The 26,322-nt window shown below is 37.2% G+C and overlaps 1 long non-coding RNA gene and 1 pseudogene across 1 annotated transcript; one reads left to right on the top strand and one right to left on the bottom strand.

Annotated features, from left to right (window-relative positions):
- Positions 1-228: 228 nt before the first annotated feature.
- Positions 229-4,213, bottom strand: LOC115279163. The gene is made up of 3 exons (XR_003903255.1): positions 4,129-4,213; positions 2,500-2,899; positions 229-335 (listed from the first exon to the last, which is right to left on the bottom strand). It is a non-coding gene; the product is annotated as an uncharacterized LOC115279163 (long non-coding RNA).
- On the top strand, positions 2,450-26,295 carry LOC115279162 (annotated as a pseudogene).
- Positions 26,296-26,322: the final 27 nt, after the last annotated feature.

Raw genomic sequence — 26,322 nt, forward strand, 5'->3', positions numbered from 1 at the left:
AGTATGTGAAACTGTATGGTAAGATGTGGCGTCAACCATGAGAAATGCAGAAACATGGATAGCAACGTTTTGTTTATTACCTTATGGCTGGATTACAAGAGTGGTTTCTCTGGGTTCAGGCCAAACCTGTTGGAAAGAGTATTTATTTAAGCAAGCCATTTCTTGGCATGCAATGTAGTTTTCTTAAATGTTATCCAGGTGACTTGAGTAATAAGCAGAGACACTGTAACTCTTTGAAATAGCTTTTATTTCTCTTCTGCTTCTCTTAGTAGAAGGCAGCCCCCTCATGACTGATGCCTATATTTGGAGGCCCTCAGGAGACACTCCAATTTATCCTAAAAACAAAAGAATAAGATGCAAGAGTTTTTGCATGCTCTATTTTCTTCAACAGAGAAACCACTTCCAAAATGCTTTCAGTGTTTAGATATAACTTGTGAATACCATTGGGACATCTACTCACAAATATCCTTTCTCTCCATGAGAGTTTAAAACTTTTTTTTTTCTCTTTCTCTGATGGCAGGTTTTGTTTGTTTGTTTGTTTGTTTGTTTGTTTGTTTTGGCCTTGGAGTGTATGACTGTCAAAGATCTGTTACAGCCACACCATTGACTGAGTGTCTTCAATGCAGGGCCAATTAGAGGAATCACTAGATGAAGCCACTGAACAGTTAGGAAACTGCAAAGATTTCCTAACAGCGGTTTCATCTGAACAGAGATGTGGTTGGTAATACGGATGGACTCGTCCTCAGGGATCTGTCCTTCCACACGTGGTTCTGGTGAAGCATTTCACAAGTAGGAGGCTTAACATTCTGTAACATTTCACAGACTACATCATACAGAGGAGCCTTGGTATCTATTAATGTTTGTTTGACTAGTCCTGAAGTATATTTACACGTTCTTTTTAACTGCTTCACCACTGGTTCTATTTTTTATTGGAGGACAGAGGTTTGGGGGAGTTTGATTTAAGATAGAAGTAGTGGCTTTTCTTTTAAGATGACACGAGGTACAGGATATTAATTTTCTTCATACATATTTTTCCTTATTGATGACAAACCTGTTTGGTAGTTGAAAAAATATGCATGGAGTCTAATTCAAGACCATATTTTTGTCTTATGATATTGAGGAACTAGTATTATGCTCATATTTTGGAGGACCATACCCAAACCAAAGAGAGATTAAGTTTAAACATATTTTCAGACATTTGAACTTTACATTTCTTATAGTTTTAGTTGTTATAAAATTTGATTTGATTTTGAAGTGTTGATTAATTGTCATTCTACTCCTTAAGGAAAGATTTAAAATGCCCTTAGGAGAATGGTAGTTAAAGCCCTTTTTATAAAACAGAAATATACTTCTTTGGTCAATATGTGTTTTGCATTATATTTAATGAAGAGGTAATCTGAAATTTAGATTTGGGTCAAGCAACGCCTGCAGTGTCTATGTGCTTTCCAGGACTCAAAGCAGAAGGAAAAGCAGTGGAGAACCCTGATCTGACAGGCATCAGAATTATGCTAATGGATGGTTAGCCTCTCTGTAGCCTGGACTCTCTTCAAGGTGCTCCAGGGCCACTGGAACTTGGTTGACCCTTTGGAGGTACTCACAACTAAAGTGGTAGGATTAGTGCCATAAGAGCACCTTTTATGTGCTGTAACTTAACCCAAGATAGCAGCAGAGTCGGATGACATTGGAAATAGGCTGCTCAGATTGAACTAAATGTGAGTAAAATAGACGGTGCAGTAAATCATGGCAAATTTTATCAGCTTTATCTCTATACGTGTAAGGAATAAAATCATTGCATGTTTCTGGGAGTTTCTGATCACCAGACTTCTTTTCTTCTACGTTCATGCATAGGGGAAATGGTGCGTTTGGTGGGATTAAGGAACATTTTCATGTATAAACTCCATTATATGCAATGATAACAATGTACCAGAAAGTTCTGGAGATAAAGACCTTAACAGTAATAAACTACAGATAAAAGATGAATAAGCCTCGACTTATGCATAAATATAAACATGATATACAGCAATCACTCTTGTCAGCATGTATCAGATATATTTAAACAAAATAATGTGATAGTTTTATGTTCCTCATAGTGAAGTACTTTGAGAAATGTGTAGTCAAATTTAAAGGGAATGCTAATTTGGAAACGATTCAGAAGGAAAAATGAAGGAATTCAGATTCTTTAGCCTAATGGTGGATTATTAGCATAACAAGGAGCTGTCTCGGGACTTTGAAAGGAAAACATGAACCACAGCCTTCCGTTTTCGTCATCCCTGGAACCATTGTCCCACTGTGTATATTCTGGCCCATCCTAGCTACTGAGCCAGTGCTGACAGCGTCACAATAGTGTACATGTCATCTTTAGCTGTTCAGCTCGTTGCCAGGAAGAATTTAAATCATATACCTAAACGTCTTTTTTTTCTTGGAAGCTGAAAGAATGAAAGACAACAGTATAGCAAGAGGATATATCAGCCTAAGATGACCTTTCCCAGGGTGTCTTACCCACTGGCTCTCTGAGCGTTCTAGGTGGTTCCTCCGCCGCCAGCTGACTCCACCCCATATTGTTGGCGTGGGCGTCTCTGTGTCATAAGGTGCAATCATGTTCACTTGGCACCATATTTAGTTACTTCTCTTCCTTGTGCTTCCTGCATCAGTCTCTTACCGCCATGAAAGGTGCAGACGCTGAGGTTTACATACCAATTGTCATAACAGACACCCTCACTCTGCACATCCCAGCTGCAGTTCGATCAGTTCAGCTGTCCGTTGTGATCATGAAATTACAACATAAGCCTGCCTGTGCCACTGCTTCTGTGACCGCCGTCTGCTTGTGTCACACCGTGAGTTCTCTCCTCAGTTGTATTTCTGTGAATGTGACACTCTTATGGAGACACTCAGAGGCCACCTGGAATGGTGTTTAATGATTAGGCCCTTTCCACCCATATGGCTGAGAAGGAGCCAGGCGACATTTTCCAACATGGCCACCTCCCCCAGTGAAGAGAAAAGTGGTATCAGAAACTCGTACCTTATGGCGGCACATGGTGGATAAAACAGGCATAAAAGGTACTATTACAGAAAATGAGTTTGATGTTAATTTAGGTATGTGAGTGATCAATTCTTAACTGTCTACTCAAATCATTGTTTAAAATTACTACCTGGACTTTGAGAGTAAATGCATGTTTCTTTCTACTACTCCATTTGCTTTTCCATACATGTTTGTCTATCTGTCTGTCTGTCTATCTATCAATCATCTTATCTATATCTAACTATGTCCAAAGACAGGAGAAGATGGATGTCAAATGCAAAGATAACAAATTGTCTCTCCTGCCCATTGGTTTTATTTGGCCCTCAACAGATTTGACGATGCTCACCAGCATTTGGGAGGTGATTTACTTTACTGATTCAGATGCTAATCTTTCCTCAATCACACCCTCACAGGCACACCTGGAAATAATGTGGGTTTTCCCCTCAGTTTTGTTGAGAATAATTGATATACATCATTATATAAAGTTAAGGCATATAGCATCATGGTTTGATTTACATGTATTGTGAAATGATTATCATTATAGGTTCAACTAACATCCATCACACCATATAGATACAATAAAAAGAAAGAAAAACAAAAGAAAAAATTCTCCTTATGGTTAGAACTCTTAGGATCTACTCCTTTTGCAACAAAATGGATGGACCTGGAATGCACTATGCTAAACAAAATAAGTCCGTCAGAGAAAGAGGAGTGTCACATGATTTCAGTCATACATGGAATTTAAGAAACAAAACAGAAGAACATAGAGGAAGGAAAAGAAAAATAAGATAAAAACAAAGAGACGCAAACCATAAGAGACTCGGCAATACAGAGGACAAACTGAGGGTTGTAGGTGGAGTGGGGGATGGGCTAAATGGGTGAAGGGCATTAAGGAGGACACTTGTTGGGATGGGCATTGAGTGTTGTGTATCAGTGATGAATCACTAAATTCTACTCCTGAAACCATTATGATGCTATATATTAACTAACTTAGCTTTAAATAAAATTAAAATATACCCATAGGATCTACTCTCTTAACAATTTTTTCTGTGTCATATAGCAAGGCTAGCTGAAGTCATCATGTTGTAACTTGCATCCTGAGTACTTACTTATAACTGGAAACGTGTGCCTTTTGGCCCACTTCCTCCAGTCCCCCCTCCAGTACTCCCTGCTGGAGTGCCGCCTCCAGTGACCACATGTCTGATTTCTTTTCTGTGACTTCTTTCTTTTTCAAGGATTCCACATGCAAGTGAGGTCATACAGTATTACATGTCTGACCTTTCTTTGTTAGCCTAATGCCTTCAAGGTCTCCATCCATGTTATTGCAAATGGTAGAATTTCCTCATTTTTATGAAATAGTATTCCATATTATATATAATACTATATATAGTTTAGTATATACTATAGCATATATGTATGTATGTATATATATATATATATATCAATCACAGCTTTTTTATCCGTTCCTCCATCAGTGAACATTTACCGTGTTTCCACGTCTTGGGTATTGTGTATATGCTGCTATGAACATGGGGGTGCAGTATATTTTCCATTTAGTGTTTTCACTTTTCATTTCCTTTGGATGTATTCCCAAAAGTGGAATTGATGGATCACATAATAGTTATTATTGGCTTTGTGAGGATCTTCCATACTGTTTTCTGTAGTGGCTGTACCAATTTATGGTCCCTCCAACAGTGCCCAAGGGTTTCTTTTCCCCCACATCATGCTAGCTTTTGTTATAGCTTTCATATTTGATGATGACTATTCTAACAGGCGTGAGATGATATCTCATTGTGATTTTAATTTGTATTACCCTAATACCTGGTCACATTGAGCGTCTTTTCATGTGCTGTTAGGCTTTCCTATATCTTCTTTGGAGAAATGCGTATTCAATTCCTTTGTCCATTTCTAGTTGTATTATTTCTGTGTTTTTTTGTTTTGCTATTGAGTTGTATGAATTCTTTACATATTTTGGATATTAATCCCTTATCAGATATATGGTTTGCAAATATTTTTTCACATTCTATCGTTGTCTTTTCACTTTGCTAATGGTTTTGTTTTGTTTTGTTTTGTTTTGTTTTGTTGGTGTATAGAAGCTTTTTAGTTTGATGACTCCTATTTGTTTATATTTTCTTTTGTTGCTTGTGCATTAGGTGTCACATCCAGATATCGGTACCAAGACTCTTATTGAGGAACTTTATATCTATGTTTTCTTCTAGGATTTTCATGGTTTCAGGTCTTACATGTAGGTCTTTAATCTATCTCCAGGTAGTTTTGGTAAGTGGTATAAGATAGGGTCTAGTTTCACTTTTTTACATGTGAATATCCAATTATTGAAGAGACTGTCTTTTCTGCTTCCTTGTCAAATTTAGTTGACCATTAATGCTTGGGTTTATTTCTGTGCCCTTGATTCTATTCCATTTATCTGATTGTTTTCATGCTAGTACCATACTATTTTGATGACTATAGCTTTATAGTAGAGCATGAAATCAGGAAGTGTGATGCTCCTTGTTTTTCCTTTCTTAGGATTTCTTTGGGTATTCAGGGTCTTTTGTGGTTTCATACGAATTTGAGGAGTGTTTTTTTTTCTGCCTGTATAAAAAGTGCTACTGGAATCTTACTAGGGATTGCGTTGAAACTATAGATGACTTTTGGTAATGTTAACATTATAACAGTATCTATTCTTCCAATCCATGAACACAAGATACCTTTCCATTTATTTTTCTTTCATCACTGGTTATCGTTTTTTTTTTAACTACAGATCTTTTAACTCCTTCACTGAATTTATTCCTAAGTATTTTATTATTTTATTGTTTTTGATACTATTATAAATGGGATTAATTTCTTTATTTCTTTTTCAGAAAATTTATTGTTAATATATTTAAATGTTACTGATTTTTATTGTTAGTTTTATATCCTGCAACTGTACTGGATTCATTGATTAAATCTAACCATTTCTTGGTTGAACCTTTATGATTTTCTATATATAACACTATATCAACTGCAAAAGGAGATTATTTTACCACTCCCTTTTCAATTCTGATACCTTTTATTTCTGTTTCTTGCCTGATTACTCAGGCTAGGGCTTCCAGTACTGTGTTGAATAAGAGTGGTGAGAATGGGCAGCCTTTTTTGTTCCTGATTTGAGAGGAAAGCTTTCAGTTTTTTACAGTTGAGTATAATGTGAGTAGTGGACTTGTCATATATGGGCTTTATTATGTTAAGATATATTACTTCTTTGACTAATTTTTTAAGCATTTTTGACATAAATGAATGTTGAATTTTGTCAAAGGCTTTTTCTGCATCTATTGAAATGATCATTGGATTCTTTCCCTTCATTCTATTGCTGTGTTTTATCACATTGATTGATTTACATGTTTTGAAATATCCTTGCATCTCAGGGATAAATCCTATTTGATCATGGTCAATGATCCCTTTAATATGCTGCTGAATTGGTTTGCTAGTATTTTGCATCTGTAGTCATCAGGGATATTAGACTGTAGTCGAAATAATGTTTTATCAATGATTTGGGCATCCCTTATCCAGTCAGGTTGACACATAAAAATTATCTTCATTATCATTATACAGCCATTATTGAGGCAGAAAAATAAAATAAGAAGTTTTCAATAAATATTTATAGGCATACAATTGGTACATTGCACCCACAAAGCAAATATTTGCCATTTATTTTTTAAATTATGAATTTTAATTATGTGATTTCACTTAAATATGATTTAAGCATATTGTATTTTTCGATGATGTCATCGAGACAGTTCCCCTCCTTTTTTATTAACACTTAAATTTTATACTCTAAATTAGAGTCTCTGGGAAGCTGTATATTAGTGAAACTTCTTTGGTTGCATTTTTTTACACATTTTCAGTATGTAGCATCAACACTGAAATTAGGTGGCTTCAGAATCGGAGGCACAAGGAAATTTGAAAGAATTCCAAAGTTTTAATATTTTGTACTGCTTTCCAAATCAGTTTGGTATGAGATTTAAGTATCTGAAAGTCGGTGGATTCAGATATGCAGTATAATTCCTGCATGATCGTGTATGACCATGGTGAAAATCCCCAGCACCCTGGGAATATATTTCTCAGGATATTCTGTGCCTCACAAAATGGATTTCAATTGAGTTCCTCACTTCAAAAGGAGCACGTTCTTTCTTTCCCTACCTCTGCCTTCTCTTCTTTCTTCGTCTATTCTTCTTTCTCCTTATCCTTCCTCTGCCTTTCCTGTCCTATATTTCTTTTCTATCTTCTGTTAACTTTATGTAGAAGACAAGGAGTTTGAAAAACTAATTATATATTTTATAATGGTACATATTTTCTCCTGGATGCCAATTTACTTTTGGACACTATTATTCCCATTTGATGTACTAGTGGCACTTAAAAATTACTCATTTCTACCAATGAGATTTTTTCTGAGGGTGTTAGCGCCTCATCTGTGGAATCACAGCAGCAAATATGATTAGATAGATATGAACCAAATCTCGGAAGCCATTAACACCCATTTATTCTCTTAAGCATCTAGTGATTTATTCATGAATTTATTCAGGTATAATTACTAAAGGCGACACACGTGCTCTGCCCCGTGCCAGGCAATGGCTGACTAGGGCACACATGGCTTTCCCTTCACGGAGTGTGGCGCTCAATGATAAACAGAGTTTAGTTACAGTAAATGGCTGAAGCACAGAGGATTATAACATGAGTAAGTGTTATATGTCTGAGTGTTTTTGGCTAATGTTTGTAGTGAGATTGTGGTTAATATTAACATTACCTAACAAGATTGAAATAATTTTACTTACTACTTCATTATTACTACGATTACTACTACTACTACTACTACTATATGACTGTCCTTGAGAGAACTTACAAACTAAGCCCGATGTTGGGAATAGAGATTATTTAACTAAATAAAACTTTACTACAAAAATTCATGGTTATCTTAAGGAGTCTATAGTCTTGTGAATGGAGATAGGGAGGTAAGTAGGTAATGTCAATGTCAAATGCTAGGATACAGAACTAAGCTTGGAGTTCTCAGTAGACATCTAACCCAGGCTAAGAGCACGGCACTCACAGAGGCCTCCAGGACGAAATCATGCTGGAACAAAGTGTGCAGGAAGGTGGCTCAGTGTCAGTCAACTTTAACTGATAGATATGGTCATGGGTAAATCATTCATGCACAGTATTATTGTGAACAAGGCAGAAGGTCAAACCATATGGAACATGAGTAATATCTATAAGAATGAGAAATATCAATAAGAAATGCAGTTTTCTGATATAAAAACAACCTACCATACTTTCTTCAGTACAGAGAATATCAGGTATGAGCATTGAAAAAATGCTGTGGCACCAGTGTGCTGCTTCACACAGATGTCAAATGTTCTAAGGAGTCCTAGAGTTCCAGAAAGTGCCTCTTGGCTCCTCAGAGGGGAGCAATAAGTGAATCCAGGTCAAGAGGCCCCGGACTCCACTTCTGATCCTTTTCTGTAGGACATGCAGGCTAAGAACATTTTCATCAGAGCAGTTAAGATTCGATGTTTTAGAAAACACTGAACTCTAAGACTTCATTTGGGAAAGTGGTTCTACTACTGAAGAGAATCATAAACTCACTAGTTTAGAAAGTATAAGTGGTTGACTTATTAAAATCCAGATTATTTATTCTTATTGATTTACAATTTAAAAAAACTCCTTATTAAAATTCTTGCTAGGAAGTGTCCAGATATAAAACATTAAGACTTTTCTCTTTACATGCATAACTTCACATTAAATGATGACAAATACATTTAGAAATATAAATAATAATGAAATAATAAGTAATGAATAATGAAATAATAAATGAAATAATAAAACATATTACTTCAAATGCATATCATCAAAACCTCGGACATGCTCAAAGGGGAACATCACCTGAAAAAGTTAATCTCATAGTGTGAGTTTTAAGGGGACTCTTGAGAATTGTAATACATATTCCATTGAAGAGATGGAGGAGACTGTATCCATCACTGCCATTTTACAATAACTGTATTTAAAGCAAACAATTTTCCTATGTTGTATTTTTTTCAAGAGTATATAACTCTGAGGGCACCTGGGTGGCTCAGTTGGTTGAGCGTCCGGCTTTGGCTCAGGTCATGATCTCATGGTTCATGGGTTTGAGCCCCACGTCAGGCTCTGTGCTGACAGCTAGCTCAGAGCCTGGAGCCTACTTCCAATTCTGTGTCTCCCTCTCTCTCTCTGACCCTTCTCTGCTCACACTGTCTCTCTCTCTCTCTCAAAAATAAATAAAACATTAAAAAAAATTTAAAGTATATAACTCTGTTTTCTGAATTAGAACAAATAATAAATAGAACTCTCTTTTTGTGTTCTACAGTGGAAATTTTGGCTTGTGTAGATTATTCAAAGTTGTAGCAATACAAAAAATGACTCAATTCCATTTTCTTGCTCAGCATTTCTCCTTACATGGAACCCATTTGTTTAATTTTTAATAGATTACTAACTCAGGGAACCCTGGTGAAATTTCAGTGGGATTTCAGCATTTTTAGGTCAAGTATTAGCAGTTTTTTATGTTTCCCCCTAATTATTTGTCACACTTATATTGACAGATAAAATTCTATATTAACGTGAGTGGTTATCTTCTCTGAATTAGTTCTCTGTGCTAGTGTTCCAGGTTATCACTTTTTTATTATTTGTATATATGTCCCCCCTGTTGCAAGGATGGAAGTTTCCTGCTCTACTTGTTTTTATAGTCCTCACAGTGTCTGTACTCTGATTCACACCTAGGAGCTGCTCAATAGATACCTGCTGAATTCGGAATTAAGTGAGTTATTGTTTCCTATACTATTAGGATGGCTTTGGTTGCGTAAAACAAAACACGTGGGTAAAAGATGCTTAAGTCAGTGCTACTCATAGACTGGAATCAGCACACAAACTTCACTTCTGATCTGTAAGGAGCTACGTACTTAAGCATTTAGAAACATTTATAGCAATTTGAATTTATCATGACATTCAAGTGTCTGACTGTTATCCTAAGAACTTATTTTTATTGTATTTCACAACTGGTTTTGCCTTCAGCTGATTGAAAATTTAAAAAAACAGTTTCTTTATTATAGAGTGTTTGAGATGCACACATTTAGACACTGAGTGTTGATATTACTAGGTCTCACATACGAGAAACCCAGAGGGAAGTAGTTGCCAGGATGGCATTACCAGGGCAGCAGTGTTAGGGCTCCAGGTTCGTGTTTCCTGCATTCCTTTTCTTCTACCCTGGTTACAGTGAGCCATCAGTGGTTCAAATCTTCTGTTTTCCCATGAAAATACTCATCTCAGACAAGAAAGGAGCCAGATGGAAAAGAGCCTTTTCTCTCTTTTCACTTAGAATCTTGGGGTGCCTAGGTGGCTCAGTCAGTTAAGTGTCTGACTCTTAATTTTGAGTCAGGCCGTGATCTCATGATTGCGAGACTGAGCTCGTCATCGGACTCCATGCTTTGTGTGGAATATGCTTGGGATTCTCTCTCTCTCCATCTATGCTGCTCCGTCACTCACACTCCACCCCCCAAATAAATAAACTTAAAAAAGAAACCCTAAAACAAAATAGAAAGAGAATCTTTTCCAGATTTCTTTGCATATTATACTGATGAGAATTGGGTCACTTGCCCTCCCTCAGTCAATCCCTGCAGAACTCACAAGGCCAAGTCCAGCATGACCCATCCTCTGGCAGGACACCTCGCTGCATGATGGATCTAGGGTTCTCTCAGCAAGAAGGACGGGAGAACGGCCGATCTGCACATTTCTCTAAAGACTTAACATTATCAGAAATTGACATAACCACTGAGAATATTTCAGTAAGTTGGGAGGTATAATAATTGCTCCAGTTTATAGAATGCCTACTATGCCTGGTATTTTATGTTATTCTTCATACTTTGCACAACTACCTGCATGTAGCCAGTGTTACCCTATTTTACAGATAGGGGAAATGAAACAGAGAAAGATTAAATTTCTTGCCCAAGGTCACATCACTGGGAGGTACGCAGAGCTGGGAATCCAGCCCTGCATCGTGAATGTCTCAATCCAGATTCTTTCTACTATACTAAAAAGGTTAGTTTCATTTGGTGCCATAGGGTGACCAGACAGTGGACAGGATATCAGAAACCTGGGGAGGTCTGACCCAGCAGACTGACGTGAGTGATGTCCTCTTTTAAATTGGTAATATGAACTATCTTAATATTTCCAAGTATAATTATTGGCTTTCTGGCACATGGGTCTATACTTTTTTCTTCTCTGGTCACTAAAATGTGAACCCACTCTGCTATTACCTGAAAAGCATCCCCTATACTACATCTGTCCCTGTCAAAACCCCGTCTCTTGTCACAGGGATGTAGTCCCTGTAATTCTGAAATCTAGAAGACCACTGTCCAATAAAACCCTTATGCCTGGTGGATAATTATAGCTTGAAACTTTCCTAATATGTCAGTATTTACTAACATATCAGCAGCACTCTGGCTTACCTGGGCTTTCATGGGCTTCCCAAAACCATTTTGAACCCCAAAGTGTGCCAGACAACCAACTTCCAAGCACTTCTTTACAACAAAGCTCTTTGTAAGCTGAAAATTGCTCAGTTTATGGAGCTTTCTCTCAATCCTATAGTTTCTCATATTCCAATTCCCTAGAAAATTGCTTCTGAGGTACGTTAGATGATATATCTCTGGAGCAGTCCATTTTTTTTTTCATTCTACTGCTTAGCTGGGCACACAATCCTAATTATCTTCGACCATTTCCTTTCTTCAGGTGATACTCTGTTCTGGTTAATGCATGCAGCACAGCAAAGTTTATAGGGCTGCGAAAATAAACTTTGGAACATTCATGTTCACTGCCCAAATATGTGGATTTTATGATCCCTGAACATTTATTTTAGCATTTATCAAGCTATGTGGGCCCACCTTGAGGCATATCTTTCCTATCACAGCCATATATTGTCAATTATACTCAATTGTAAGTTACTTCAGGTCAACAACTTTGACACGTGTGGCATTTGATGATACTCATTAATGTTGTTGACATTGCCTTTGGGTGGAAAATTCCAGCATGTACATAATGCATAATTGAACATTCTTATCAGAATCCCCATTTCATGGGAAGTTACAAAAACCACACTTCAGGTAAAATAAGTCCATATACCTTCTAAAAATTTCCATGTTGTTTAGGTCAAGTAAAAGAAAAATAAAAATTTATGTTGAAGTACAAATAATGAAAGAAAATTAATGGATTCATTTTATTTTAGCTCTGGAGGTCTTCATGCTGTTTCCAGTGTTTGGTAACTCAAATATCAAATGTTTCCTTTGAAAACATGTTGCGGTATTGGTATTGCAATAGTGAAGGGTGGTCATGTTGAAATTTAAGGTCTCTTGTGAAATAATGAAAAATTGGTATTACAAACAAAGTATTTTTAGATGTCCTAAGAAAATACATATTCCTCATATTTTCCTAGTGTTGAACATGAAACACATTTAGAGTATTCTCTCTCCAGAAAAAAAATTTCAAAGTACTTACAAACTGCTTTAATTTTACTTAAAAACAATACAGAGAGTCAAAGATTGAAATTATAAATCAAAGTGGATCTTTTTCTACCCGGGTTGGAATGCAGCATAAATAATAAGATATACCGTGACCTAAACTTTCAACGGAATAGTTCGTGACAACAAGATAGGGCCACGAATGAGGGTTTTTTTTTATTATTATTGAAAAAAACTCTATAGCTGTCTGTTCTTACTATTTTCTTTGTGCTTGAGATTTGTGGCAGGCCCCGAAATTGGGAATTTTAGAAAGAAAACTCTACATGGGCCTGACTCAGGGCGATAATTGAGAATAGCTTCGTTTTGTTGTCTGTGATGAAATATCAGGGTGTGCCTGAGAGCTGAACTATAATAAATTACTCCAGCTCTGGACTGGTAGGACTAGGGGGTGTGCAGCGTGAGAGGAGCTAAGAACTTCAATTCTACTTCATCAAGCCAGGAACATCGTGCTTTCTTAATGCTGTGTTTTCCATGTAGTAAAAGTATCAAGAGTTATATTTCAATGCTTTTAAGATGCTAAGGATTCCATTTGGTGTGATAGCACTGGAAAGGACTTAGAATCCTTTTCCTTTTTTTTTTTTTTTTAAATTATGCTTTAGAGGTCATCTACCATAATCCCTTTCTTCTGAGATACAGAATTGATTTCAGCTGTCACGTTTCTTCAGCGGGCCTGCTCGGGGGCTGAAATCCTGTGGTTCTTCAGCTTTATTCTTCACAACACTTAGTGAAAGTCCGCAAGGATCTGTGGTGAGCTAGAGGCAATTTCCCTCTCCGCTGTGGTTCGAGGCAGGATTGCTGGGTGCAAGTGTTGCTCAACTTGGGTAGTTCAGCTGAGCAATTCATAAAAAGATGTGACTAATGATAGAGGCGGTAACTGGTGGTTAAACGATGGGGAAAAGTCTGCCCTCCAGCCAGCCTCAGATGAAGTAGTAGGATCATAGTGTCTTCCCTGAACGAGGTGCTCCGTAAATATTTGTTGCACAAGTGAATGAAGGAGGCTATGGATGGACAGACTTGTGGAGTGGAAGTAGACCCCAGATTTAGACCCTTCAATAATTTTTCTTTGGAATTCCAACAACGTATCATCTCAACTTGGTTCTTAACCCAGGGCAGTGTTGCACCTTTCTGCTTATGTAGGGCGTTTGGAGTTGTGTGAGGACATTTTGGTTATCACAGCGTTGGGAAGGGTGGGGTGTGTGAAGTGCTACTGGCGTAGCAGAGATGTAAATGGGCTACTGGGCAGAGATGTTAATGCTTTTCAAGGAACAGGGAGTCCTGCACCATGAAGAATTCTTGACTAAAACGTTAAGTAGGATCCCATCTGGGAACACTGCGTCTCCATCTGAGTTCTCAGATAGGAAGGTCAGAGACAGGACAGCCACCACTTTATAAAGTATCCAAATGCCTGTTGGACAGGTAACATTCAGAGAAAATACTTCAGTTTTGCCAGGGCTTTCGGTCTCTGCTGCAACCACTCAACTAGCCATTGCAGCATGAAAGCAGACAGAGATGATACATAAATGAACACGTGCGTTTTGTTTCAATTAAACTTTATTTACAAAAACAGGAGGGGGGTAGATTTGGCTCATGGACCATGGTTTGCCAACCTCTGTTCTGTACTTAAAGAATAATTTGGTTAAAATCCAAACCAAATTATGGATTATTCATATTATGTCTGTTCATGTTATTGTATTGGCTTCAGCCATTTGTTCCAAATAGCTGAGAACCTCTTGAATGTTAGTTATTCCAGTTCTGGTTATTCAATTAAAAAATTAAACTCTATTTCACTTTGCATCACCCAATACATAATTCTATACTTTTAGCTAGTTATTCTTCAAACCAAAGACACCTTAAACATAATAAAGCCTAAAAATGACTCTGTACCACATAACTCTTTTTTCAGTTTAAGATGGTAAATGGTCTCAGTAACAAATATGTTTGATTACCATAGTGTAACCGTCAATTAATTCATGAAACTACACCAAAGTTATATTATGCCCTACACTTGCTGCTCTTCTTTACAAGCATCATAAGGGGATTGTACTGTATTTTCTCCCAAAAATCAAGACGTATGTCTAGGACAAGTTCATGCATGACACTCTATTAATGCCAACAAAATTCATATTGATAATATAAAACCAACTTTCAGTAAATCATCTGTTTACTCATATATTCTTGCAACTTGCCAAGAAGAGATGTGAATCTGATCAGTCTGACCCCTGCACCTGCTCCTCTTAAGATACTTGCCCAGTGGGTTTTCATACATTGTAGCATGACTACTCAAATGCCTGACTGGGGTCCTGAGTTATAGATGCGGTAGTGCCCTACGTGGGAAGGAAGGAGTTAACAGTGGTCCTAGCTTTCTCCTGCCCTTCTCAAGAACAGCAAGACCAAGTACTGACCTCTACTAGACATGCTGTAAACACTTCAAGGAGATTTAGTAACAGGTTATCTAAGAAGTTCATACCTAAGAATTTTTTTAACAGAGTATTCTTTTTCTGTCTTGACTACCTATTATAAATAAACCTGGAATTTATGTGATATAGGTGGCTGGAGAATGGTAGTCATATGAGCTCTTTATCCATGTGAGGCATGAACAAGAAAAACTAAGAAGCCCTAAACTGCTTTTCCTGAACCAACCTGCGCACGCACACACAGTGAGCACTCATCTGTTACTCTGAGACCAAACTGCATCCCGTTTGAAAAAAAGGAATTTTTCAGAAACTGTGATAGGTCAGGGTTCTTCAGATTACAAATGTGCCTGTGTCCGGGCACCTGAGTTGCTCAGGTTGGTTAAGCATCCAACTCTTGGTTTCAGGTCAGGTCCTGATCTCACACAGCTCATGAGTTTGAGCCTTACATTGGGCTCTGTGCTGAAAGTGCAGAGCCTGCTTGGGGTTCTCTCTCTCTTCCTCTCTCTGCCCCTCTGATCTCTCACTTGCTCTCTAAATAAATAAACTTAAAAAAAATGTGCCAGTATATGGTTACTTATACTGTCAAAGACAAACAAAGCCTGACACTAAAGTGGTGAGGACAGATTTTAATTGGTTATTTATTAGTAACTTACTAGTTATTGAATTCCAGTGTGTATGGAGCTCAAGTTTGATTTGTACAGCGGTGACGGGGCATTTTAAAGGGAGAATGAGAGAATAAGGAGTGGAGTGAGAGTCAGGGAAGAGAAAAATTACAAAAAGCAAGATAGAGAATTGGTCCATTGAAATTCTTCTGGATTTGCCATCTGGCTTGTATGGAAGTTGAGTTGCGCCCCCTCCAGAGGCTGGGAGACACGTGTCCTCAGGTTTTGGCTGGAACAAAGGGTGAAAACTCTTGCCAACCCTGAGGTTTCTCAGGCCGGCACTTTGAAGGGGGTGAGGTTCATCCTAGGGATGTGAGTAACCATGTTAGTGTTGGTGTACATCTTTTTTTTAGGTCGCAGGTAATGAATCTACTCAAGAAGCAGTCTCAGAGGAAACTGGGTAGAGTTTTAAAAGAAACACTCTTTGTCAGTACCCTTCAGTCACCATTCGTGAGGTTGTGTGCTGTCTAGTATCTGTGATTCCTTGGGGTCTGGTGTGATCATAAAATGCTGGGATTCAGCACTGATAAAATTTGGTTGGATCTGAGACTTTCTCTAAGTTTCTCTGCCAATTTCCCCCACGTTGTGAGCCTACTACTTCTTTTGTCACTTATTTACTTCAATTTCTTCCTTTCTTAAAAAAATGTATAATCCTGCCTTTTACAGTTTAAAAACCAGTTTTTATGAAGAACTAATAGAATAAATCTAAGGGCTATGAAACATGGTCAAATATTATTTATGTTAAAGGAGTAGAAGAATCTTTTGAAATTTATATTTAAAGTATTAGTTAAGTAAAGTATCAGTATGCATTTTTGTAATATATAATTTTTCCAATACAATTCTATTAGCATAAAACTATTTCTGTGAGTGTTACCATAATGTGAGCCTTGTAATTATTTTAATGTTGAAATGGAGAAAACATACTGAACAATATTCACTTTTCTGAATTTGAAGCTTACCATTTATTTTCTTCTTGGAATTTTCCATAACTTCTTAGATGCTAAAGAAAAATAACTCTTCAAGTCTCTAAGTTAGCTGTGTGGAAACTTGGGGTATCTTGGTCCTGGGTTAAATAGGACTCAATAGGTTGAGAATGTAGGGGGAAAATGCAGATTGAAGAGAATGGAAGGTTACTGGTATAGGTCTATTATGTCAGTTCTGATTTTTAGTTTTTAAGTTAGTAATTGAGAAGTAGTTTAGTGTGGTAATAAAGCTCTACATTGCTAGGCAACATCACTAGACTTAACAAGAGAAAGCTAGAAATAAAGCAATGATTGTACTTCTGATGACCTCAAACTCTATCCTAATGACTATTTATAAAATGAGAGCTGATGTGCTATGAAGTATGCATATGCCTCATATTAATTTTACATACCTACGTATTCAGTTTTGTCTATTAAAATCACATTTTTTGCATGTGTATTAGGTTGGCATATTTCCTAATTTATTAGTTCATCTATTCATTTCAGGGACTATTCCATAGAGTGGTAAGGAATGTTAAAATTAAAAGGCTAGGAATTGATCATTATAAACAGTCATTCCTAAGTTAATGAGAATGGCAATTTTCAATGCTTTCTTCAGGAGGAATAGTTTTGACTTGTTGAAGTCAAACATCACAATAAAATCATTATTTTGACTCTTTTTAGAATCCAACTGATATTTCTATTCTTTATTTTCAATGGTAAATAAAGGCATATTTTCTCACTGTTTTTCTGAGTTTTGTTCTTCCTTGTTCTCCATCCTTTTACCAAAGATGATTCTAGTCTTTTGATCTTTGACTTGTATATTTTTTCTTTTAATTTGTGTAATTTGTTAATAGTAGTCAACTTTTACTGATCACTGAGTTTCAATTTTAATTATGATGTATAGAATGCCGTTTTAAGAAACTGCCTCCAAACTAACTACTTTTGAAAATCAAGGATAAATACTATTGAACATAAGTTTGTTATTAAAGAATAAGTGTATTTCAGCTCATGAACCTGTCAGAACAGTACTGGATTGAAAATTATATACAGAAGATATAAACTTTTAGGGTATTTTCTTAATCTTTATAATTACTGGTTTGTAACTGAACAGAAAGAGGTTTGTATTTTCCAGCATCTGGTCTTCTGCAAAATTAAATTTAGACCGGGACAGGTTCGTGGCGATGCACAGAAGTGTAAGTGGACGTGTGTTATTGATGTTGGCTGTGTCAGTCACTCACACTTCTGACCCTCTGGGCAGTCTAGTGTTGCAGACTCTCCCTCTGTGGGCTGTGGCTTGTGGGTGATGACTGACCTCTCTCCCTGGACAGGAAGATGAGTCATTATCCTTTATGTGACATAGCTTGTGTGGTATTGACATTTATCATCTTCTCTGAAGCCATCTAATATATGGTCATCTTTAAAGCTGAGATGAAATGTATTCATATAAAGCTATTTCCCCATTTAGAAATCCAAAACCAGGGGATTTAAATCTTTTTTTGTTTTGCTTTGTTTTATGGGAAGGATTAAGGTAAGTTACGATGGGCTTAAGAAATGTCCTTGAATAAAGTTCACTTTATTTATTTTTAAAATCCTGCTTTAATTACATGTAGACCTCTGCTTCTGGCAGATGAAGTGACTGGTATTGAATTAGTCTTTTGACATAAACAACTAGAACTCTGGACAAAACATGAGGTGATGCTCTCAGGTGTTAGACAGCAATCAGTGCAGGACTGTGACCCCGAGAGAAGAGAGACACTGCAGTGTACTTTCTGAGAGTGAAACGGGGTCTGGAGCCTACCCAGATGGCAGTGGTCTTGCTGATATGAGGATACAGGTAATGGGGGTCACGACAAATTTGTGAAGCAGAATAGAGGGAGAGACAGTGAGACCAAGGAGTTGGTGTGGTTATGTCTCAAGATGCTGGCCGTGGGGTGGGCCACACATACTCAGAGTGAGGCTCTGTGGAGCCCAGCTCAGAAAGTCTGATGCAGAACCAACAGATGAACACAGAGATGAAGTCCTGGGAGCCACTGGATTTCTGGTGGAACAGAGTAAAGGAGCCTCCCTGACTGCCCTTCAGGCAATTGCCACCACCAAAAGCCCTGCTGTAAGAGTCATTACACTCTAAATTAAGGGTCACGTGCTACTACAGCTGGAGAATAAAACAGACCGACTATATAGAGCATAAAACCATGCATGACAGGTTGCAGAGATCCTGCCATTAAGGTAACAAATACCAGTACCCCTTCAAGGAGGACAGCGCAATTCAGACTCCATATGACTTGTCTCCATGATGTCCAGAATAAAATATATATATCAATACACACATATGTGCATACACACACACACACACACACATTTGATATTCAAAGAAAATGCAATAAATAAAAAAGAGTCATCCAGAAATAGAGACAATGTAGACCATAGAAACAGACTTCTGGTTGATCAAGGTATTGGAATGAACAGACAAGGACTTTAACTCTTTCATAAATATGTTCAGGAACTTAAAGAATCATATAAATGATGAATGAATAGAGAGGGGAACTCAGCAGAGAAACTGAAAGTGAAAGAAGACCCAAACAGAAACTCTGAAACTTAGAAGTAGTATAACGGAAATGAAAAATTGTTGTAATGGGTTTACTAGCAGATTGCTCATTAAGAAAAAAGAACCAGTGAACTTAAAGAGAAGCCAATAAAAACTGTAAAACCTTAAGGAAAGGGATAAAGTGTTGTAAAAAAGAAAAGATCAGAAACTTCGTGACATGTGGAGCATTATAAAATTGATAGAAGAGAATGGAAAAAGGAATATTTGAAGAAGTAATGATAGAAAATTTCCCAATTTCATGAAGAAAAGTCAACAGATTCAAGAAATCAGTAAGCCCCAAGAAAAGCAATACAAAGAGGATCACATGTTATAATCAAACTATTGATTACCTAAGGTAAAGTCTTCAAAGCTGTCAGAAAAAAACCAAAAAGATGCATTACATATCAGGAATATATGTGTACTATATGAATTATGGCTAATATTTTATCAGTAACAGCAGAGGCCAAAAGAAAATGGATGGCATCTTTAAATTTTTGGAAGAGGAAAAGGTCATGTGGTAAGTTAGTATGCTACCCTAAGTTGAAAATGTCCTTCAAAAGTCATGGTAGGGGCGCCTGGGTGGCTTAGTCGGTTAAACGTCCGACTTCGGCTCAGGTCATGATCTCATGGTTCATGGGTTCAAGCCCTGCACCGGGCTCTAAGCTGACAGCTCAGAGCCTGGATCCTGCTTCACATTCTGTGTCTCCCTCTCTCTCTGACCCTCCCCTGCTTGCACAGTCTCTCTCTCTGTCTCTCAAAAATGAATAAAATATTAAAAAATTAAAAAGTCATGATAAAATAAAATTTTAATAAAATAAAACAAAATAAAATAAAATAAAATAAAGTAAAATAAATTTTCAGATAAGCAAGATCTAAAGCAATCTGTTGCCAGCAGAATTACACTATAAGAAATGCTAAAGGAAACTCTTCAAGCTTGAGAGAATTGATAACAGAGAGAAAATCAGATCCACGAATAGCATCAGAAATGACAAATATTCAGATAAGTATTTTAACTTATTTCTTTTAAAGGACAATAAAAATAAAAATAATGGCATCACATTATGTGTATTATATCGCATATAATATCTGAAAAAAAATGATATAAATAAATGAAGTCATATTACCATAAGATTCTTACATTTTACATGAAGAAGTACAATATTAATTTTTCAGTAGACTGTGATAAGTAAAGGATGCATTTATAATCCCCACAAAAAATATGAAAGATGTTCAAAGAGGTGTAGCTTTGAACCAGCAGAGAAAATAATATAAGATAAAATGACTCTAAAGAAAGTAAGAGAGGAGGAACAATTACATAAAAATCATAACTGACAAATTAGTAAATATATTATGATGATATAGAAAATCTTAGCAAACCAATAATTACATCAAATAAATTGATTAAACATTCCAATTAAAAGCTATATATTGTTAGACTGGATAAAAATCAAAACCCTGACATATTCAACTAAAAATCAAAGATAGGAGAGGGGCCTGGCTAGCTTAGTCAAGAGAGCTTGTGACTCTTGACCTTGGGATTGTGAATTTGAGCCCCATATTTTAGGTTATAGAGCTTAGTTAAAAAAATAAAGATGAGAGGTAGATGAATGGATAGAGAAGATGTACATACACACACACACACACACACACACACACACACACAAATGGATTTTTTGCAGCCATAAAAAACAAGATAAGATCTTGCCTGTTGCAATAACATGGATGGATCTAGAGGAAATTATGCTAAGTAAAATAAATCAGACCAAGAAAGACAGGACAAATACTGTATGGTTTTGCTCATATGGAATTTAAAAATAAAACAAATGAATAGGCAAACAATTAAAAAGCAGAATCTGAGCTATAAATACAGAGAACACACTGATGGTTCCAGAGGGATAAAGGGTTTGGGGGAGGGGTGTTGGGCGAAATGGGTGAAGGGGAGTGGGATGTACCAGCTCCCAGTTATGGAATGAACAACTCAGAGGAATAAAAGCTACAGCATAAGGAATATGATCAATGATATTGTAATAGTGTTCTGCGGTGACAGATGGGAGCCACATTTGTGGGGAGCCTGGCATACCAGCATAACATGTAGACATGTTGAATCATGTTGGACACCTGAAACTAATGTAACATTAGATGCCAACTATACTCAAAGAAAAAAAATTAATGTGTGTATAAATTCACCATACTGCTATATGGTATATTTGAAAGCTACTAAGAGAGTAAATGCTAAAAGTTCTCATCACAAGAAAAGGAAACGTTGTGTATGTGTGCACATCTTTATGAGATGATGGATATTAACTAAACTATTTTGATAATCATTTCACAGTATATCAGGTCAAGTTACTGTGCTCTACACCTTAAACCTATACAATGCTGTATGTCAATTATGTTGCAATACAAAAACAATTTTAAAAATATCAAAGATAGAGATATGTACTGTGCCAATCACAAACATCAAAAAGTTAGTGCGCTTTATGAATAATAGACAAAATCGAAATCAGAAAAAGTATTGCTATTTACAAAAGGAAATGCTTTTAAAATGATAAAAGAATCCATTTAAAAAAATCTGTGTATTCAGTTATTAAGTTTTAAGACATATTAAGCAAAACCAACAGCACCAGAGGGAAAAATAGATAAATTTACAATCAGCAATTTTAACAACTCTTAGTTATCAGTAGGAAAATCAGACAAGAAGATAATTAGTAAGGGTGTAAAAGAGCTAACGCTTTAAGCCAAATCAACGTGACTGTTACTTATAAAAGAATATATTTAAAAACTGAAAAATATAGATTCAATCTCAGTAAAAAAAATCTTAATTTTTAAACAAATTGATAAGCTAAAAGGTAAATGAAATATAAAGGACTTATATATAGAAAGTAATGATTGTACAAAGAACAAAGTTAGAAGACTCAACCTACCTGACTTTAAAATTTGCTATAAACCTACAATACTCAAGGTAGTGTGCATTGGCATAAAAGGATTTAAGGAATATAAAAAGTACCAATAGATTCACATGTTGCTGGTCCATTAATTTTTGACAATGGCACAAGGCAAGTCAATGGAGTAAAGAAAATCTTTTCCACAGATGGTGTTGGAATACTGGATCAACACAAAGAAAAATATGACTTTGGACTCCTATTTCATTCCACTCACAAAAATTAATTTGAAGTGGATCATAGACATAAACATAAAAGCTGAACTTGTAACTTTCTGGAAGAAAACATGAGAGAATAGCATCACAACCTTGGAAGAGGTAAGGACAATATACAAAGGCATTAACCTGAAAGAAAAAAAAGTGATAAATGGTAGTTCATCAAAAAAATTCTGCTCATCAAAAGACAAATTTTGCAAATAAAAAGACGAGACACACACGAAAGAAAATACTTGCCCTTATATCTTCCCGACGAGGGACTTGTACTTAGAATATTTTCAGAACTAATGCAAGCCAATAATGAAAAGACAAATAGTCCAGTTTAAAAATGGGCAAAGGGGGGTTCCTGGGTAGCTTAGTTGGTTGAGTGTCTGACTCTTGATTTCACCTCAGGTCATGATCCCCAGGGTCGTGGGATCGAGCCCCATGACAGTCTCTGCACTGAGTGTGTAGCCTACCTAAGAGTCTCTCTCTCTCTCTCTCTCTCTCTCTCTCTCTCTCTCTCTCTCTCTCTGTCCTCTCTCTCTCCCTCCCCCTCTGCCCTCTCTCCCCCTTGTGTGCTCTCTCTCTCTCTCTCTCAAAAATAAAAAAATAAAATGGGCAAAGGACTTGAAGAGATACTCACACAAGAACATATGCAAATGCAGCAAACATATGAAAATATTCTCAGTAGTTGTTCATCAGGAAAACAAAAATTAAGATCACAATGAAATTCTATTCCATACCCTTCAGAATAGCTAATGCTAGAAGACAGATAATGCAAATGGTGGTGAGATGTGGAGCGTCTGGTGCACTCACACATTTTGGCAGAATGTAAAGTGGTACAAATGCTTTGAAAAAAAAACTGTCAATTTCTTCGAAATGTGAACATCTATGTACTCTGCTCCAGAATTCCACTCCTTGGTATATACAGAAGAAAAATGAAAATATATGTCAAAACAAAAGCTTGTTCACAGTTTTCCTAGTAATCTTTTTCAAAATAGTCCCAAACTGGACACAACCTGAATGTCCTTCGATGGAAGAATGAATAACCAAATTGTGGTATTACTCACCAAAGAGAAAGCATAAGCTACAGATACATTGAATAATGTGAGTGATTTTCGGAAATATTATATGGAGGGAACGAAGCCAGATGTAAACATCTAGAAGGAAACATGGAAGTTCTTACTTTTATAATAATATGTTTATTTGAAGTTCAAGGATTTTTATTGTGATAGAAATCAAAATGTCAGTTCCTTATGGCTGGGGGAGGTGGAAGCGAAGTTGAATAGAAGGTGACAAGTGAGAACTTTCTAGAATGGTGGAAGTTTCTGGATCTCCACTCTGGGTTGTTGGCTAATGCAGTGTATACATTTGTCAAAAATCATTGAATTGTATGTGTAAGATCTTTGCATTTCACTATGTGTAAATGTTTCTTTAATTAAAAAGATGTTTAGGTGTTCAGTTGTAGATTCCCTTTCAATATACTAAAGGTCCAAATGATTTTGCTGTTTCCCATTTAAGAAAAAATGTTTTAATGTGTTGCAGAGTTACCTGCTAATTAGCTTTCCTAGTGCCTCATTTTGATAGCTACGGACATTATACTGTGAGAAGGCTTAAGTCAGCTCTGCATTTTGTCCTTTCATTAAAAGCTGTGTTAGTGCAGAGACCATTTCTTCCATCTTGTTAACCATTATGTCCATTCTCTGTAATGGCCAATTGATTGTTAATAAATTTCTCATGGACTCCTGAAAAACAGGTAATTAGACTATTTTCCTTTCAAGGTCTGACTTTCCTTGCCTTTTGATCTGAGGATCCTGTTCCGAGGATTTCTGGCTATAGGGAACACACTCATAATCCCCCGCTAAAGATTCCAATATACTGCTCATCAGGCAGATGATTTGGCAGAATAGTCATGGGGGACAGACTTGTGTGAGCAAGATGCTCTGCAGGCTGCAAGAATGGGAGGGGCCATGATGGAGGCAAACTAGAGCTGTGCTAATGGCACACCTTCCTAAAACCAGTCATCCGGAATGCTCTTCTTTACTGACTTTCCAAATAAACTGGCAATATTTATGCTTAAAACTTGCAAGTGTGGTTATAGATTGGAAAGTACTTAATTCCAAGTCATGACTTTTAATAGTTTACATTTTTGGTGATGCATGCATGAACACATTATTTTAAACGTTTTGTATTTGGCATCCTTTAGAAATAAGTATGCCAGGCGCATGAAGCTCTTTGATTTCTTTAGGGATACATTTCCGTGGTTTTCATAATGGATTGACTTAAAGGGAAATCACATAACAGGCAACGCCAAGGTGGCAGAAATGATGACAGTGATGTGTGAAAATTAAAGTCTGAAAATACTGTTGTTGTTCGTGGAAAAGCTGAAAGGCCTCCCTGCCTGCCCTTCAGTGAACTATGAACTTCTTCAACTTTCCTTTCTTCGACCTTGATGCCATGCAGCCCACAACCACACCTGCTTCCTGTACATCTGAATGTGCTCCTCATTGGAAAGGCAGCCCTCAAAGGGGAGGGGGAGGGGGACTCTCTGCTGGGGGCAGGTGGGCCCATGTGGCACTGGTGCTGGCTGGCTCACAAAACTGTGGAACTCTGGGATGCTATTTTTTGGTCATTGTAATCCATGTGACTAGGACTTAGGGGAACACAATGGAGGCGGTTGTGGACATTTCTCTTTTTCTGATTCCTGTAGTGCTTGCTGTCCTTGCTCTTCTGGTTGAAATGGTAGACCCTGTGGAACTTAGCATCAGAGTGCATGGTAGTTCAAGATCTGGTAGTAATGAAGCACAGTGGGTAGAATTTTAATAGGAAGAAAGGGGTAAAACATGGTATGAATGAAATGCAAAAGTAAACTCTAAAACTGGAAAATCTCACATGCAGTTACCTACATATAAGCCAATCAGAATTCCTAGATAAGTGTAGTATTGATGGCCTCAGGGACATTCCAGTTTCTTGGTATAGACATACATCTGGTGGGGGAAACTGACTTTAGATTTCAGATTCTTTGTAGTGAAAACTGGCAAAGCAGTGTTTTAAAGCATTGGTCCAGGAATACACTAGGGATGACTATAATTTCAAGTATGTTACTGTTTCTGGAAGATTAAAAAAAAAAAAAGCACTATTCTAAGACCTTTCAATACTCATTATAAAACCTCTCCTTTTACCATTCCTGTGATATTTCCCAGGCTTCACTGATTCCAAAGCCCCCAAAATACACGTATTCACGGAAGAAGAAAAAGTCACTATAAAATTGAAAACGTATGCCTTCTAAGCCATTGATCTGAAGTTGCCAGCTATAAAGTCTTGGGAAAATACTGCTCCTGCCAAGTTGTGTATTTTATGATGGAGAAAAATCAAAAGAATACACAAATGCATATTGTGCTCATCTAAAAAGACACTAATGCTCTCCTCAGCTGCCACTAAGGTGCTCCGTCCTTCCGAGGAAGCTGAGTCCACATTGCAGGGAGGCCCTCAGGTGACTGGCACCACTCCCGAGCCCTGCAGCGCCCACCCGGCCCTGCACTTGACTGCACCATGGCCTCGTCTCCTCTTGGAGCTTGCGTGCATCTACTCGGCCCTCAGCCTGTGCATGAGGTCCCGGAGGATGAGATCAAAGCCTCCATTAAAGCAGCCGGTGTAAATGATGAACCTTTCGGCCAGGCTTGTTTGCAAAGGCCCTGGCCCACGTCCACGTCCACATCGGGAGCCTCGCCTGCAATGTAGGGGCTGGTGGACCCGCCCCGGCACCAGCGAGAGGTCTTGCCTTCTTCACTGAGGAGAAGAAAGTGGAAGCCAAGAAAGAAGGATCGGAGGAGTCTGATGATGACATGGGCTTTGGTCTTTTTACTAAACCTCTTCTATAACCTGTTCAATAAAAAGCTGGACTCCTAAAAATAAATGAATAAACAAATAAATAAATAATAAAAACCTGAAAATCTAAACAAACAAA

The sequence above is a fragment of the Suricata suricatta genome, chromosome 15 (assembly GCF_006229205.1).
Source record: "Suricata suricatta isolate VVHF042 chromosome 15, meerkat_22Aug2017_6uvM2_HiC, whole genome shotgun sequence".
NCBI classification, from domain to species: Eukaryota; Metazoa; Chordata; class Mammalia; order Carnivora; family Herpestidae; genus Suricata; species Suricata suricatta.